At 34.4% G+C, this 17,970-nt stretch overlaps 1 long non-coding RNA gene across 2 annotated transcripts; it reads left to right on the top strand.

Moving 5' to 3' along the window:
* The first annotated feature begins 6,195 nt into the window (after nucleotides 1-6,195).
* On the top strand, nucleotides 6,196-8,898 carry LOC122027156. 2 transcript variants are annotated; one of them, XR_006124300.1, is made up of 4 exons: nucleotides 6,196-6,637; nucleotides 6,807-6,894; nucleotides 7,132-7,231; nucleotides 7,337-8,898. It is a non-coding gene; the product is annotated as an uncharacterized LOC122027156 (long non-coding RNA). The 2 variants fall into 2 exon arrangements; XR_006124301.1 differs by lacking the exon at nucleotides 6,196-6,637 and having other exon boundaries at nucleotides 6,654-6,894; nucleotides 7,337-7,410; nucleotides 8,698-8,898.
* The last annotated feature ends 9,072 nt before the right edge of the window (nucleotides 8,899-17,970 follow it).

Below are 17,970 nucleotides of genomic sequence, written 5' to 3'. Positions count from 1 at the left end.
TATTTGGTAAAAAATATTTTTATTGATAGATTTAAGATCATGACAATGAGACGAGCACATAGAAACTTGTTTCATCAAATTCCGATGTCTCTAGGTCTGTATTTAAGCCGTCCAAGTTTGTTTATTTAAAAAAAAAATGATTAAATTTTTGGGACGAATTCTGGATTCGTCCCAAAATTTGGGACGAATCCAGAATTCGTCCCAAACCTAAAATTATTTTTAAATAATTAAAATGAAACACGTAAGGCTTAAATATGGACCTAGAGACCTCGGAATTTGATGAAATAAGTTTCTATACATTCGTATCGTTGAGCTGATCGTAAATACGTCATCATCCATAATTTTTAAATATTATTTTCAGTGATTTGAATTTTTTACACCAAATTAGGTCAAATTGGGATTAAAAAATTCCAAATATATATATATTTGGTAAAAAATATTTTTATTGATAGATTTATGATCATGACAATGAGACGAGCACATAGAAACTTGTTTCATCAAATTCCAATGTCTCTAGGTCCGTATTTAAGCCGTCCAAGTTTGTTTATTTTTAAAAAAAAATGATTAAATTTTTGGGACGAATTCTGGATTCGTCCCAAAATTTGGGACGAATCCAGAATTCGTCCCAAACCTAAAATTATTTTTAAATAATTAAAATGAAACACGTAAGACTTAAATATGGACCTAGAGACCTCAGAATTTGATGAAACAAGTTTCTATACATTCGCATCATTGAGCTGATCGTAAATACATCATCATCCATAATTTTTAAATATTATTTTCAGTGATTTGAATTTTTAACACCAAATTAGGTCAAATTGGGATTAAAAAATTCCATATATATATATTAGGTAAAAAATATTTTTATTGCTAGATTTATGATCATGACAATGAGACGAGCACATAGAAACTTGTTTCATCAAATTCCGATATCTCTAGGTCCGTATTTAAGCCGTCCAAGTTTGTTTATTTTTAAAAAAAAGATTAAATTTTTGGGACGAATCTCTGGATTCGTCCCAAAATTTGGGACGAATCCAGAATTCGTCCCAAACCTAAAATTATTTTTAAATAATTAAAATGAAACACGTAAGGCTTAAATATGGATCTAGAGACCTCAGAATTTGATGAAACAAGTTTCTATGCATTCGTAATGTTGAGCTGATCGTAAATACGTCATCATCCATAATTTTTAAATATTATTTTCAGTGATTTGAATTTTTAACACCAAATTAGGTCAAATTGGGATTAAAAAATTCCAAATATATATATATTTGGTAAAAAATATTTTTATTGATAGATTTATGATCATGACAATGAGACGAGCACATAGAAACTTGTTTCATCAAATTCCGATGTCTGTATTAAATTTTTTAAAAAAATCTGGATTCGTCCCAAATTTTGGGACGAATTCTGGATTCGTCCCAAAATTTGGGACGAATCCAGAATTCGTCCCAAACCTAAAATTATTTTTAAATAATTAAAATGAAACACGTAAGACTTAAATATGGACCTAGAGACCTCAGAATTTGATGAAACAAGTTTCTATACATTCGTATCGTTGAGCTGATCGTAAATACATCATCAACCATAATTTTTAAATATTATTTTCAGTGATTTGAATTTTTAACACCAAATTAGGTCAAATTGGGATTAAAAAATTCCATATATATATATTAGGTAAAAAATATTTTTATTGATAGATTTATGATCATGACAATGAGACGAGCACATAGAAACTTGTTTCATCATATTCCGATATCTCTAGGTCCGTATTTAAGCCGTCCAAGTTTGTTTATTTTAAAAAAAAAGATTAAATTTTTGGGACGAATCTCTGGATTCGTCCCAAAATTTGGGACGAATTCCTGGATTCGTCCCAAAATTTGGGACGAATCCAGAATTCATCCCAAACCTAAAATTATTTTTAAATAATTAAAATGAAACACGTAAGGCTTAAATATGGACCTAGAGACCTCAGAATTTAATGAAATAAGTTTCTATACATTCGTATCGTTGAGCTGATCGTAAATACGTCATCATCCATAATTTTTAAATATTATTTTCAGTGATTTGAATTTTTAACACCAAATTAGGTCAAATTGGGATTAAAAAATTCCAAATATATATATATTTGGTAAAAAATATTTTTATTGATAGATTTATGATCATGACAATGAGACGAGCACATAGAAACTTGTTTAATCAAATTCCGATGTCTCTAGGTCCGTATTTAAGCCGTCCAAGTTTGTTTATTTTAAAAAAAAATAATTAAATTTTTGGGACGAATTCTGGATTCATCCCAAAATTTGGGACGAATCCAGAATTCGTCCCAAACCTAAAATTATTTTTAAATAATTAAAATGAAACACGTAAGGCTTAAATATGGACCTAGAGATCTCGGAATTTGATGAAACAAGTTTCTATACATTCGTATCGTTGAGCTGATCGTAAATACGTCATGATCCATAATTTTTAAATATTATTTTCAGTGATTTGAATTTTTAACACCAAATTAGGTCAAATTGGGATTAAAAAATTCCAAATATATATATATTTGGTAAAAAATATTTTTATTGATAGATTTATGATCATGACAATGAGACGAGCACATAGAAACTTGTTTCATCAAATTTCGATATCTCTAGGTCCGTATTTAAGCCGTCCAATTTTGTTTATTTTTAAAAAAATGATTAAATTTTTGGGACGAATCTCTGGATTCGTCCCAAAATTTGGGACGAATTCCTGGATTCGTCCCAAAATTTGGGACGAATCCATAATTCGTCCCAAACCTAAAATTATTTTTAAATAATTAAAATGAAACACGTAAGGCTTAAATATGGACCTAGAGACCTCAGAATTTGATGAAACAAGTTTCTATGCATTCGTATCATTGAGCTGATCATAAATACGTCATCATCCATAATTTTTAAATATTATTTTTAGTGATTTGAATTTTTAACACCAAATTAGGTCAAATTGGGATTAAAAAATTCCAAATATATATATATTTGGTAAAAAATATTTTTATTGATAGATTTATGATCATGACAATGAGACGAGCACATAGAAACTTGTTTCATCAAATTCCGATGTCTCTAGGTCCGTATTTAAGCCGTTCAAGTTTGTTTATTTTAAAAAAAAATGATTAAATTTTTGGGACGAATTCTGGATTCGTCCCAAAATTTGGGACGAATCCAGAATTCATCCCAAACCTAAAATTATTTTTAAATAATTAAAATGAAACACGTAAGGCTTAAATATGGACCTAGAGACCTCAGAATTTAATGAAATAAGTTTCTATACATTCGTATCGTTGAGCTGATCGTAAATACGTCATCATCCATAATTTTTAAATATTATTTTCAGTGATTTGAATTTTTAACACCAAATTAGGTTAAATTGGGATTAAAAAATTCCAAATATATATATATTTGGTAAAAAATATTTTTATTGATAGATTTATGATCATGACAATGAGACGAGCACATAGAAACTTGTTTCATCAAATTCCGATGTCTCTAGGTCCGTATTTAAGCCGTCCAAGTTTGTTTATTTTAAAAAAAAATGATTAAATTTTTGGGACGAATTCTGGATTCGTCCCAAAATTTGGGACGAATCCAGAATTCGTCCCAAACCTAAAATTATTTTTAAATAATTAAAATGAAACACGTAAGGCTTAAATATGGACCTAGAGACCTCGGAATTTGATGAAATAAGTTTCTATACATTCGTATCGTTGAGCTGATCGTAAATACGTCATCATCCATAATTTTTAAATATTATTTTCAGTGATTTGAATTTTTAACACCAAATTAGGTCAAATTGGGATTAAAAAATTCCAAATATATATATATTTGGTAAAAAATATTTTTATTGATAGACTTATGATCATGAAAATGAGACGAGCACATAGAAACTTGTTTCACCAAATTCTGATGTCTCTAGGTCCGTATTTAAGCCGTCCAAGTTTGTTTATTTAAAAAAAAAATGATTAAATTTTTGGGAAGAATCTCTGGATTCGTTCCAAACTTTGGAACGAATTCCTAGATTCGTCCCAAAATTTGGGACGAATCCAGAATTCGTCCCAAACCTAAAATTATTTTTAAATAATTAAAATGAAACACGTAAGGCTTAAATATGGACCTAAAGACCTCGGAATTTGATGAAACAAGTTTCTATACATCCGTATCATTGAGCTGATCATAAATACATCATCATCCATAATTTTTAATTAATATTTTCATTGATTTAATTTTTTAACACCAAATTAGGTCAAATTGGGATTAAAATATTCCAAAAATATATATATATGGTAAAAAAAATATTTTTATTGATAGATTTACGATTAGGACAACGATACGAACGCATAGAAACTTGTTTCATCAAATTCCGATGTCCCTAGGTCGATATTTTTTAAAACATATATAGGTTGTTACTAACTAAAAAGGTGTTGTGTAGTGAACGATTGTAAATTAGAGTCCGAAAGCTTAAATATGGACCTAGAGACATCGGAATTTGATGAAATAAGTTTCTATGCATCCGTATCGTTGAGCTGATCATAAATACGTCATCATCCATAATTTTTAATTAATATTTTCAATGATTTGAATTTTTAACACCAAATTAGGTCAAATTGGGATTAAAAAATTCCAAAAATATATATATTTGGTAAAAAATATTTTTATTGATAGATTTACGATCAAGACAATGATACGAGTGCATAGAAACTTGTTTCATCAAATTCCGATGTCTCTAGGTTCGCATTTAAGGCGTCCAATTTTATTTTATTTTTTAAAATAATTAATTTTTTGGGACAAATCTCAGGATTCGTCCCAAAATTTGGGACGAATCTCTGGATTCGTCCCAAACTTTGGGACAAATTCCTGGATTCGTCCCAAAATTTGGGACGAATCCAGGATTCGTCCTAAAACTGAATTTATTTTTAAATAAATAATATCAAACACCTAAGGCTTAAATATGGACCTAGAGACATCGGAATTTGATGAAACAAGTTTCTATGTGTCCTTATCATTGAGCTGATCATAAATACATCATCATCCATAATTTTTAATTAATATTTTCAGTTATTTAAATTTTTAACACCAAATTAAGTCAAATTGGGAATAAAAAATTCCAAAAATATATATATTTGATAAAAATATTTTTTTTGATAGATTTACGATCAGGACAATGATACGAGCACATAGAAACTTGTTTCATCAAATTCCGATGTCTCTAGGTCCGTATTTAAGACGTCCAATTTTGTTTTATTTTTTTAAATAATTAATTTTTTGGGACAAATCTCAGAATTCGTCCCAAACTTTGGGACAAATTCCTGGATTCGTCCCAAAACTGAATTTATTTTTAAATAAATAATATCAAACACCTAAGGCTTAAATATGAACCTAGAGATATCATAATTTGATGAAACAAGTTTCTATGCGTCCGTATCATTGAGCTGATCGTAAATACATCATCATCCATAATTTTTAATTATTATTTTCAGTGATTCAAATTTTTAACAATAAATTAGGTTATATTTGGATTAAAAAATGCTAAAAATAAATATATTTGGTCAAAAAATATTTTTATGGTTGTATTTACAATCAGGACAATGATACAAATGCATAGAAACTTATTTCATCAAATTCTGATGTCTCTAGGTCTGTATTTAAGGCGTCCCATTTTGTTATATATTTTTTTAAAATAATTAAATTTTTGGGACGAATCCAGGATCCGTCCCAAAATTGAAAATAATTTTTAAAAAGGTAAAATCATACACCGAAGGCTTATATCTTAACCTAGAGACATCGAAATTTCATGAAATAAGTTTCTATGCGTTTGTATCGTTGACCTGATCATAAATATGTCTTCATCCATAATTTTTAATTAATATTTTCAGTGATTCAAATTTTTAACAATAAATTAGGTCAAATTGGGATTAAAAAATTTCAAAAATAAATATATTTGGTTAAAAATATTTTCATGGATATATTTACGATCAGGACAATGATACAAACGCATAGAAACTTGTTTCATCAAATTCCGATATCTCTAGGTCCGTATTTATTCCTTCTAATTTTTTTCCTCTTTTATTTAAAAATAAATAAATTCTAGGACGAATTCCTGAATTCGTCCCAGATTTTGGGACGAATCCAGGGATTCGTCCCAAAATTAGGAACAAAAACATATTTGATGCTAATAACCCTATATCTACATCTCATCCCGATTCCTATGTTCTTCCCCATTTCTTTCTCCCCCGTTCCCCCTTCCAACATGCGATTTCCAGGGTTTCGGCCACATCTCCGACCGACGACGGCGTGATCTGCGACAACCGCTTGCTCTCCAGCGGTGGAAGGTTTTCGATTGGTAAGCCCACTGCTCTCGGATCTCCCTCTCTCGGCGACGGCGCGGGCCTTGCCGTGGCTGGCCGAATCTTGTCCGCGTCGCGGGGCTGCCTGCCGTCGTGGGCTGTCCGGCGCCAGGCGCGTGCTGGCCACCGCCAGGCGCGTGCTGGAAGCAGAGAACGATCCGTTCTGTTGTTGGCGATCAGTCGAGTTTCCAGAAACAAAATCGAAGTCTCCATTCTGTTGTTGGCGATCAGTCGCTGGATCGTGGTCGAATCCGGTGTCAATTGATGGTGAGGAAGCCCAGCAGCAGTTGCTGCGCCATTTGCGAGGGTTCAAATCTTGCATCAATTTGTGCTCCCTGCGTTAACCACTAGCTAGTGATTTCTTTTGATCATCTTTGATATGGAGCTGGATATGGGCAATTGTCGGTATGTAGTGATATAATTTCAGAAATTTCAGGTTAAACGAGTACAGCCCTCTGTTGAAATCTCTGAATACCGTCTGTAAATCTCATTATTCGAAGCTGGACGATTTGCTCGCCAAGAAGGTTAGCCTTCAAGCCTGTTGTCTGTGGCGTTTTGACTTTGTATTGTACTACACTAGTGACTTTCAATTTCAAATTTTCCCGAATGGTACCACTGTATTTTCATCTCGTTTGAAAAAAAAAACTTTATTTCGCTCAATTGTTTTTACTAATGGATTTTTCTTCGACAGCTTTTATGCTCTTTCTTTTAGGTGAAATGTAAGTTTATTTTCGTTAAATGTTTTGCTGTTTGTGTTTTAGAGGAAAGCAGATCAGCAGATTAACTGGAGAGTGATGCAAAATGTGGAACTCAAGGCATTGAAGGAACGGCTAACCTACTTGAAGAAGAAACTTGCTGAAGGTTTGTTTCTTTGTAGGTAATGCAAGTTAAAGCATCCCTTCTTGCAGCAAGGATGCTTCATTATGTTGCGGTTCGATTTTCTTGAAACTGATATTGCTCTTGCAGATAAGGCTAAGGTTTCCAAAGAATCAAATGATCTGAAGTTGAAATATGGGTCATTGGAATTAGCATTTTCTATAGTGAGATAATTTTACTTTTATACTCTTCCTACACTTATTCGTCCTTTCTTCAATTGTATGCTTCTAATATGTCTGAACTTTTGTTAATTATTCATGTTTTAGATGAAAAACAAGCAAACAGAAGTATTAGATAAACTCAGTAGCGATCTTATGTCCAAAATCTCAAAATTATTTATACACATCTGAATTGTAAGATAATATAGCTATGTAAAAGAAACCAAAAAATATACCAATTAAGATTTTCAAAATTAATTGTACACATCTGAATTTAGAACTATCAAACCATAAATCAACTTTTTTTCATGATATGCATCTTTTCCGTATTAAAAGGCAATCTAATTTAAACAAAGCCAAGTCCCTTCATCAGCCTATCTTAATTATTAGTACCACATATACAAGATGTCCACATAAAAGCATAAAAGAGGAGAGGATTACAAGGAGGATGTGAAAAGAATCAATTAGGCGAAATTAATAAAAATGATCAACAAGCATCCAACAACTTTTGATGCCATCATTTTGCTTAATTTTTATAGTTTGATAAATGAGCTCCGAAAATATATCCTTTTTGGTCGTCCTAACGTTTTGTGACACTTTACAATTAATCATATTTGCTTAGCAATAAGTAAACTTTGTACCAAAAGCAAGTGATTGAACTTACTAGAGAAAAGAACTAGTGTAAAGAACAGTAGTTGTGTCTTAGACTCCTAGTCCAGGATCCATAGTAAGTTTCAACTAAAATACATAGAAATTAGCAACCGTTTCACTTAGATGAGGATCAGGTGCATGAAAGCTAAAGGAAGAAAGATTTGCATATTCACCATGAAAACCATCTTTAGTTTACAGAAATTATTTGCATATTCACAGAAATTATTTTAAACATTCTTTAGTTTACATTAAACACCAAAACACAACCAAACCAAGGACAAAACTATAAATTCAGCAAATTAAAATGAAAAATAAAGTGAACAAAGTGAGGAAATTTGAACCCTAATACCATACTACACAAGATCTCTTTCTCTCTCTCTATATATGATGTGCCAATTATATTAGGTTGTATTATAGTTACGATACTTGCACTTAGCTTCACGATAATTCTTATACTTTTATTTACCGTTGCTATCACATGGATGGTTCATATCATTGGTAAATAGGGCATTTATTTGAATGTTTAAGGAATTTCACAGTTATGTCTTTTTTCCAATCGTTCTTGTTACATGGTCATATCGTATCATATTTACAATCTTTCTTGTTACACATGATCTGGTTTATTTGTTTGTTGTTATGTAGGCAAAGGAGATTTGATGGGGAGCAAAGCTTTTGTGGCAGACGAAGATGACTTGATGTATTATTAGTTTATTTACCTTCTTGATGGATGATGAACTTATATAACATTGGGTTGTTGAACTTTGTATAATATTTTCTAGAAGCTTGAACAAGATTGTTGAGATCTTTATATTTGTTGAATTATGAGTTGAGTTCAATTATTAATACTGTATGTGAAATTATGATGTGTTGAATGTATATTATCTGTTATTTGAATTTGGTGTTTATGTATCTATGGATTGAATTGTAGAAATAAATTGAATCTGGAAAAAATATTTAATATAGGGACGAATTTGGCGACGAAAATGATTTGTCCCCGTTCTATCATAATTAGGGACAAATTTATTTTCGTCCCAGATTTCGTCCCAGAATCTGGGACGAATTCTGGGACAAAATTGAATTATTAATATTTTCATGAAATTTGGCAATTTTTGTTGCCAAATTTGTTGCCAATTTTGCAACAAATTTATTATTCGTTGCAAATTTAGGGACAAAAATGGCAACAAAACATATTTTGTCACCGAATTTGTCCCCAAATTCGTTGCAATATTAGGGACAAACTTCGCAACAAAAAAAAATTTGTCTCTGAATTCGTCCCCAAATTTGTTGCAAAAATAGAGACAAATTTGGCAACAAAACTTATGTAAATTCGTCTCCAAATTCGTTGCTAAGTTTGCAACAAAAAAATTATTCGTTGCAAATTTGTATGCTTTTTTGCAACGAATTTGGGGACGAAACTTTTATTCGTCGCGAATTTCGTCCCCAAATTCGTTGCCAAATTTGCAACAAACCATTATGTGAATTCGTCCCCAAATTTGTTGCTAAATTTGCAACAAAAAAATTATTCGTTGCAAATTTGTATACTTTTTTGCAACGAATTTGGGGACGAAAATATTATTCGTCGCCAATTTCGTCCCCAAATTCGTTGCCAAATTTGCAACAAACCATAATTCGTTCCAAAAGTTGGCATCAACCATTTTGGGACGAAAAAATTTTCGTCCCTGATTTCGACCCAAAAATTTTTGCAACGAATTATTTTTTAAAATTCGTCCCAAAATTTGTCCCTAAAAGTCTTATTTTTTGTAGTGAATAGGAGTTGCATGTAAATTTTCCCTTAAAAGAACTAACAAAACATAAATTCAAAAAAGTAATAAAAATATAATTGTGAAAAGTTGAAATGAACCTAAATTTTTTAAGGGCATAAGTACTTAAAATTATAATTAAATGCTAAATATGATAAGAAAATTTAAAATTAGAGTATATGAATTTGGAATGAGTTTATAGGTAAAATTATTAATTAATTAGAAACTAAATTTTATTATTAGTTATTTATTTGTCACAAAACATTCTTGTTTAAAAGTATCAAATGCTTTGAATTAGTTAAAATTGGTTATAGTAGAGGCCTTCGACATTTGTCTTGGAAAAACAAATAAAATGCAAGTGTGAATTTATTAAGCTTTACCAAGTTCCTTTTATTTAATCGTAGGACGTGTCCATAGTTGTTGGTTGCATTTTTATTTTATTTTAGCTAAATTTATTCCTGTAAAATATATTTTCTTAATTTTGAATCTAAATGTAAATTTGATGATTTTTTTTTTCACAAATCACTTAACTCATTTGTTAAACTTGTTCCTCAAACTACACTAACTCATACAATTAAAAAAATGAATGAGACAAGAAAAAAATAATTTGATTTTTAATAAATTAAATAATAAAAATTTTTATGTTTCGATATTTAAAGTGACGACAAATACATTTGATCCTGTCTGATAACAGAGATATTTGATTCATCGGTAATGTGCTATGATTATTGTTGATCGGGAGGGTGACGTAACTTCTATTATGCAAAGGAGAAGATGCACAAAAAATGAGTTACAATGACGACTAGGGAAGTCTCCGGTGAAGTCAATCTGACGCTTAAGTCAACTTTCTACATATTGTAGTGATCATAAAATGGCAAAATTTTCTACATTACCTTTTAATAAAAATCTTTCTTTTTCTCCTAATCTTTTCGATCTTGTTCATTCTTCTAATGTATGGGGGTCTTCTCCTATGGAATTGCTACATCAGCGACCCCCCTAGAGTCGGTCTCACGAATATGGAGGGAGATAAATGTAAGTACACAGCTGAAAGCGCATGCCGGGACGTTAACCCCAGGTAATGAAACCCCGAGGATTGAACCCTGGACCTCTCGACCACGAAACCATGCGCCCCTAGCTGTGCTACGCCCTAGGGATAAAAATAATAATTCCAGTTAGCTTCATTGACTAGCCCTGGGGGTGGTTGGCCCGACCTCACGGTACAGGCCACCAAGGTAAACTTGGAAGTGCACGCAATGACCAGCCCAGAAGCCTAGCATCATTTGGTTACACCCCCCCCCCCCCCCCCCCCCCCCCCATTTGGAGGAAAAATTCATGAAAATACGCCGTAGCTAAGGTTCAAACCGCGGGTGCCTGAATGACAACCTGGATGTCCTACCGAGGCACCACAGCCCTGGGGACGTGTGAGGGCCTTCTCCTGTTTCTACAAAAGGGGGATCAAGATATTATATTTATTTTATTGATAATTACACTCGTTATACTTGGGTTTATCTTATGAAACACAGATCTGATTATCTTACTATCTTCAATAACTTTAAAGCTCTTGTCAAAACTCAATATTAAGCAGTTATCAAGTATTTTCGTTGTGATTCGGGGGCAAATACACTTCCAATAATTGTTCTCATTTACTTGCATCAGAAGGAACTATACATCAAACCTCGTGTCGTGAAACACCTGAACAGAATTGGGTTGCAGAGAAAAAGCATAGACATCTTATTGAGATAGCCCGTTCATTCTTATTGTCTGCTGATGTTCCTAGTATTTTTTGGGGAGAATCAATTCTTACTGCTACTCATGTAATTAATAGGATTCCAACTTCTCACAATTCATGTTTGTCTTCTTTTCAAAAACTACATGGTCATGCTCCTAAATATTCCTCTTTACATGGTTTTGATTGTACCTATTTTATTCTCCAACCACACGTCGAGCGTGATAAGTTGTCCTCTAAGTCTGTTTTGTGTGTCTTCCTTGGTTATGGTGTTGGACAAAAGGGATATCGTTGTTTTGATCCAGTTAGTAACAAATTATATTTATCTCATCATGTTGTGTTTCTTGAGCATATTCCTTTGTTTTCTATACCTCTTCTACCACATTACATGACTCATGCAGATCATATTCTAGTATTCTCGAGACATCTCATCCACCTCCCCCTCCCCCGCCTGTGACTGTTCCATTGCCTCTAAAGATTGCAGACAATCATATTCGTCGATCTACACTCCCTCGTAAGTCTACTAAACTACCTGATTTTACTTATTCTTGTTATTCTACTTACTTTGCTTCTTTTGTTACCTCTGTTCATCATCTTTCTGAGTCTTTGTCCTATAGAAAAACTGTTGATAATCCTCTTTGGCAGAATGCTATGGATGAAGAATTAACTGCTGTACATCATACTCATACTTGAGATTTAGTATCTCTGCCACCAAGGAAACGCGTCATTGGTTCTCGTTGGTCTATAAGATCAAACTAAATCTGATGGTTCTGTCGAACGATACAAAGCTCGTCTTGTTGCTAAAGGTTACTCAGGAGTATGACATACATTATGAGGAAACTTTTACCCTTGTTGCTAAAATGACCACTGTTCGTCTGTTAATTGTCGTTGCCTCTGTTCGTCAATGGAAGATATCTCAGATGGATATCAAAAATATTTTCTTGAATGGTGATTGTAAAATACCGGAAAAATGAGGAATAATGATAAGGGAATTTTTCGGAATTTTAGGACATTTTTCGGGAATTTTTCGGAGCTCGTATGGACGAGTTAACGGGGACAAGAACGGGGCCCGGGAAAGCCTGTTTAGGCTACCCCATTTAGGCGAGGAAAAGTTATTTATTTTCTTTTCCTTTTTATTTGTTTTTCTTTTCTTTTTTATTCCTCTCCCCGACGCCGTTCCCTTCTTCTCCCCCGACGCCGAGCCGCACCCTCTCCTTGCCCTAACCGCCGGCGTGCCCTAACCGCCGGCCACTCGGCGGTTCTTCTCCTTCCTCTTCTCCTCTTCCTTTGCCAGCACAAACCACTCGCGGAGCATCTCAACGCTGCCGAGCCTCTTCTCTCTCGGGTCTTTGTCGAGCCGCCTTCTCTACCCGACAGCGACGCCGCCGCACGGGACAGCGCCGGCGACTCTCGAGCCAACGCAGCCGAGGACCCGACTCTAGCCTCTGCCCCGACTCCAGCGATGCCGTCCCTGTGCCCTAGTTCACCACCGCCGGCCCTTCTCCTAGCCTCCAGCCGCTGTGTCTAGCATTTGTTTGACATCAGTTCTTCCCGTTGTGCCCTAACCGAACTCCTTCCACTTCTGCCGACTCCTCCCTCTTCCTCATCTGATCCTTCAGATACTTTCACATCATCAGTTGTCGGAAGAGAGGATATCGAGTAGGTAAGCCTTATTGGGCATTTGGGATTTGATTACTTTGGTTTTTGCCTAATTTGGGAGTTTGGTATCAGAATTCTAATTTTGTTAATGGGAAGTTCTGGACTTAGGTTAATGTTGGCTGTGGATTCAAGCATCACCATTTGTAGGGCGTTAATTGGGTTTCCAGCAGTTACTCGGTTCTGATAGCCTCTCCATTCAGTGGCTATTGGTTCCTACGACGACTGTGAATCTAGGTAAGGTGTAGGGCATTTTATATATGCTTTAGAATATGGTTTTGATTCGATTGTTTAGATGGATGAATATGAGTAGGTTTGGGTTGTGTATATTGATTAGGGTTTTACCCTAATCTTAGGGTTAGGGAGTTGAAATTTAACCCTAATTAACCGTTGGATTTAATTTAGGTAGATTGAGATTGATGGGTTAGAGTTTATCTCTAAATTTATATTTAGGATTTATTTAGCTATTTATTGTATTCTAGCTAAATAAAAGTAAATGTATTTGTTTACACAGGGCTCTGATTCGAGACGAGTATCTCGGAGTTGGATTGGATCTTTCTATTTTCGGAGGCGGGTACTTTGACTTATGTCTTTTGATATGCATGATAATATGTTTAACATATAACAGTAATTGTGTTACCTGTTAATTTCGGTTGGTCACTACATGATTAGTACATGTTGTTTGTTTATTTATTCTGCACTGCATATTATCTACCTGATCACATATGCCTTAGGTAGTGACCTAATCACATGCTCTGTTATATTCTGGACCTAGGGTTTATTTGATACCCTCTTCGATTTGTGTACCTTCTATTTGATACGTCTTCTTGTGGTACACACTTTGTATCTATTTATATGGATCATGCCATGTTATTCATGAGATTGCCATGTTTAGTATCATGCATCATGATTGCATGCTTTGCGATTGTCGGCTCTACTATGGTTGAGCCCATCGCCAGTTACATGTACTGCACACACCACCCATGGATTAGTTGTATATCTGGCTGGAGTGTGGCGGTTCTGCTGTTTGGCTCCGTTGGTCTGAGGACTCAGCGTGGTAGCCGGCAGTCAGTTCCGCTCTGTTTGGCTCTGTTGGCATTTAGGGTAGCAGCGTGGTAGCCGGCAGAGATATCCTCCCCGTCATCGTGTACCGGGAGATGAGAGCATTGAGCTCCCCCATTTATGATTTGGGGTCACAGGACAGGAGTACTCCGACAGCATTCCGTTTACTCGGTCACTGCTCAGGAGCAGTGATGACAGAGTGCGCGGTCGCCATATGCATTTATTGCATTTTATTTGCTTGTGATTGCTGCACTTATACGCTGCATTTGTTTGGATGCATTGATTGACATGCATACAGGATTATGACTCACTCGGTCTGACGACCTGTTACCTTTATACTTTGATCCGGTCAGTACAGTTATCTTCTGATTTCATTTCAGTTGCATTTATCCTCCTCATATTCAGGAGACTGTACGCATGATTAGTGTTGTCTGTTATTTGTTTTATTATGCATATCAGTTGTACCTGCTGAGTGTTGGACTCACCCCGCCTCCATTGTTGATATTTTCAGGTTGAGGCTGTCCGGAGCAGTTCCAGTCGCTGGCCCCCCATCTGCACGTAGAGCTAGTTCTCTACTAGGTTGTTATTTGCTTTATTTTGGTTTTTCTTCCATCAGACTATGTTTTAGTTTTGTTTTGGATTTTATTTATGGATATTGTACGGATTGTTACCGTTTGATGGTCTTTTGGATGGTTTGGTTTTTTATTCTATTATATGCCTGGACGGCAGAAGAGGTGAGTTCGTTGGATTTGAGCTTTACGAGTGTAGTGGAGTAGGGTGGATTTCAGTCGAGTCCTACTATTATTGATTACTATTATTAATTGCGTGGTTGTGACACCAGAGTCAATATCTTTATAAACCGCGTGGTGTTTGTCTTTATTTTTGTTATCATTCCATCCGTGCTGAAGTATATGTGATATGTAGAAAGTTTCATATTGTCCACCGTACAGGGGATGTCAAAATTTCTTCGGACAGAGACTCCTCGGGCGTGACAATTTAGTGGTATCGAGCCAAGTTACGATACTTGCTATGTGTGGATTTTACGATCTTTGTTTTTGTATTGTGGATACTTTGAATAATCTGATATCGGTTTATTGGGTATCGCCAAAGTTTGGCGATATTTATTTGATTTCCGTGTGTTGGATTTTGGATTTATCCGATACCAATTCATTGTATCGAGCAGTGTGATACCGCGTTTGGTATTTTGACATTTTATACTAGCCCTAGTTGTGAGACATATTAGTCTGGGCAGTTATTTTCGGTTGCACGGATTTGTCCGTTTCGATTATGTTATGGACTTCCGTTTTGGATTTATATGGATTTCGGTGTTTGTTTTTCCGATGTCAATTTTGGGGCTGGACAACGATGGAACATCTCCAGACGGCATATAGGTATGATGTTTAATTTGATAGTTATGACATGTATTAGCACTTTATCTTTAGTACTTGTCTGGATGTTGTAGCACATATTATATGTGATGGGTTATCCATTGAGCATGATTGACCTTAATAGATATCAAGGATTATTATCTCTAGTGATTTTCTTATCATAGCATCAGTAGTTTTATCTTCTGTTACTACTAGTAGGAGATGGAGGCACATACCAGTCTCTGCTATTGTTAGTTGGGTAGTGGATGACACTTACCTATTCCTGTTGACTTAGTCAGTTGAGTTTTTATACTCATATCTTTTGGATATTAGGGTACCCGATACGATGAAATTGTTTATTGGGGAGTTACCATGTTTGATCATTGTTGAGAATGGTTTGAGGTTGAGGGATATTGTGAGATCAGATATTTTGATGTGTTGATTTCTAATGATTTAAGAGAGTAAATGTTATGTGGTTGTTGATGATCTTTTAGTGGATAACTATTTTGATGATCTTTTATTTGGGTTGTCATTGATGGTGATATAGTGAGTATCCTGTATGGTGTTCACAGGTTGATGTTAATAATTGGTGATCAGATTATAAATTGGAAGCTAGAGAGTTTATGTGCCTATGAGATTTTTGATTTTAATAAATCTGGTTAATTGTGGTTAGTTAACAGGATGATAAAATTGATATTTGTTTCATCTGATATTAAACTATGTGGATAAATAATGATTTGATGTTTTGAATGCTAACTTACCCTCATGGAGAGTAGAGACTTATTCATCTGATATTAGTGGGCTGATATTTTTGAGGATAAAAAAAAATGAGGGTGTCTTGATGATATTGAATTCTAGCTTTTTCTTTTGGGTCGTACACATTTATTCATATGATATTATGTGGATTGACATTCTCTAGTTTGAGATGATGTATTAGTGTTGAATTGACCCATGAACTGATTTAGTTATTTGATAATGTAGTATACCATTTGATCGTGGTTTGATATACCTTAGTTGCTTGTGGAGGATTAAGGTATTCTTGATTAGTTAGTAGATGAATGATTTAGTTTTGTTGGTTGATCAGTAGAGGATTGTCATACTCTATTCTTAGAGGTTTGAACCTTTAGGTTGTTTGTGCTTAGTTATGTATCTAGAGCACCTTTGAGTACTTGTTTTGTACTGACGTGGAAATGACTGATTTAGCCATATATCATTGTCGGCTTGGATAGGTGATAAAGGATCGATGTACCCTATTTCATGAAGACTTTGACCATGGATTGTATATACCTGGTGGGATAACTTAGAGGGTGCATTGGGATATGTGACCCGTTGATGTAAGGAAGTGTAGAGCTAATTGCTTAACACTTATGGGATACACTCGTTACTAGTGTATACTGGGAGAGTACATTTGGATTTGTGATGATAAAATTCTTCCCATTTGATATAGTCTTGGTAGGGTATGACATTGACTTGCAATGTTATACCACGGCTGTGTATATTTTTCTTGTCCGATATTAGTTCCTTTGAACTTAGAGCAGGGTTGTTACTGGATGATTAGGCTGCTTTATTTTGGGTTGCTTTTGATTGATGTATTCATGCTTGATACATATGCATGAATTTTGTTTAGATATACCGTAACCCATGAGTGTTGGTAACATAAGGTTGGTCTCTTTGATTGAGCTGGTATGCTGATTTTGCATGTCTATGTTGCATGTATATCATGATTGTTTTGGGTTGTAGGAGTCCTGGGTGGACTGTCCATTTGCAAGTAGTATATGTATCCATGTTCTGATGTGGTTTGAAGGCTCCTTGTGGATTATAGATATGTAGTTCGGAGTATGTATCCGGAGGTATTATTGAAGATAGCTTGTTGATTAAATCCGAGATGTAGTATAAGTACATCGGTGGTGTTTTGATGGAGGCATTTTGTCGATTTAATCTGAGTTGTGATATGTACATATGTGTTTGATGTGGTATCTGAGGTATCTTTTTGGATTATGTTTGATATGTGAGTGCACCTGGGTTTAGTATGCTTTATTGGAAGTATATGTTGGTTATACTCTTGGCATAGGTGAAGATATGTCATGTGAGGGTTGTTTGAGGTGTATTGTCGATTTTACCTATGTTGATTTTGCACACGTGTTCGGTATGTATTGTTGGATGTATCATACTGAATATACCTGAGTTGTGAGTGTGTTTGGTGTATAAGAATTGGAGGATTTTGTTGATTATACATATGTTGTGTGAGCATGTGTGCTAGGTGTATACATTGGTAGCAGTATGATGATTTTACTTATACTGAATGCAGAATGTGGAGTGACTGCATTATGTCGTTTGTTGGATT

The sequence above is a fragment of the Zingiber officinale genome, chromosome 10A (genome assembly GCF_018446385.1).
Source record: "Zingiber officinale cultivar Zhangliang chromosome 10A, Zo_v1.1, whole genome shotgun sequence".
In the NCBI taxonomy this organism is placed as follows: Eukaryota; Viridiplantae; Streptophyta; class Magnoliopsida; order Zingiberales; family Zingiberaceae; genus Zingiber; species Zingiber officinale.
The sequence above is the reverse complement of the archived record's forward strand: the minus strand, read 5'-3'. Positions and strand labels throughout refer to the sequence as shown.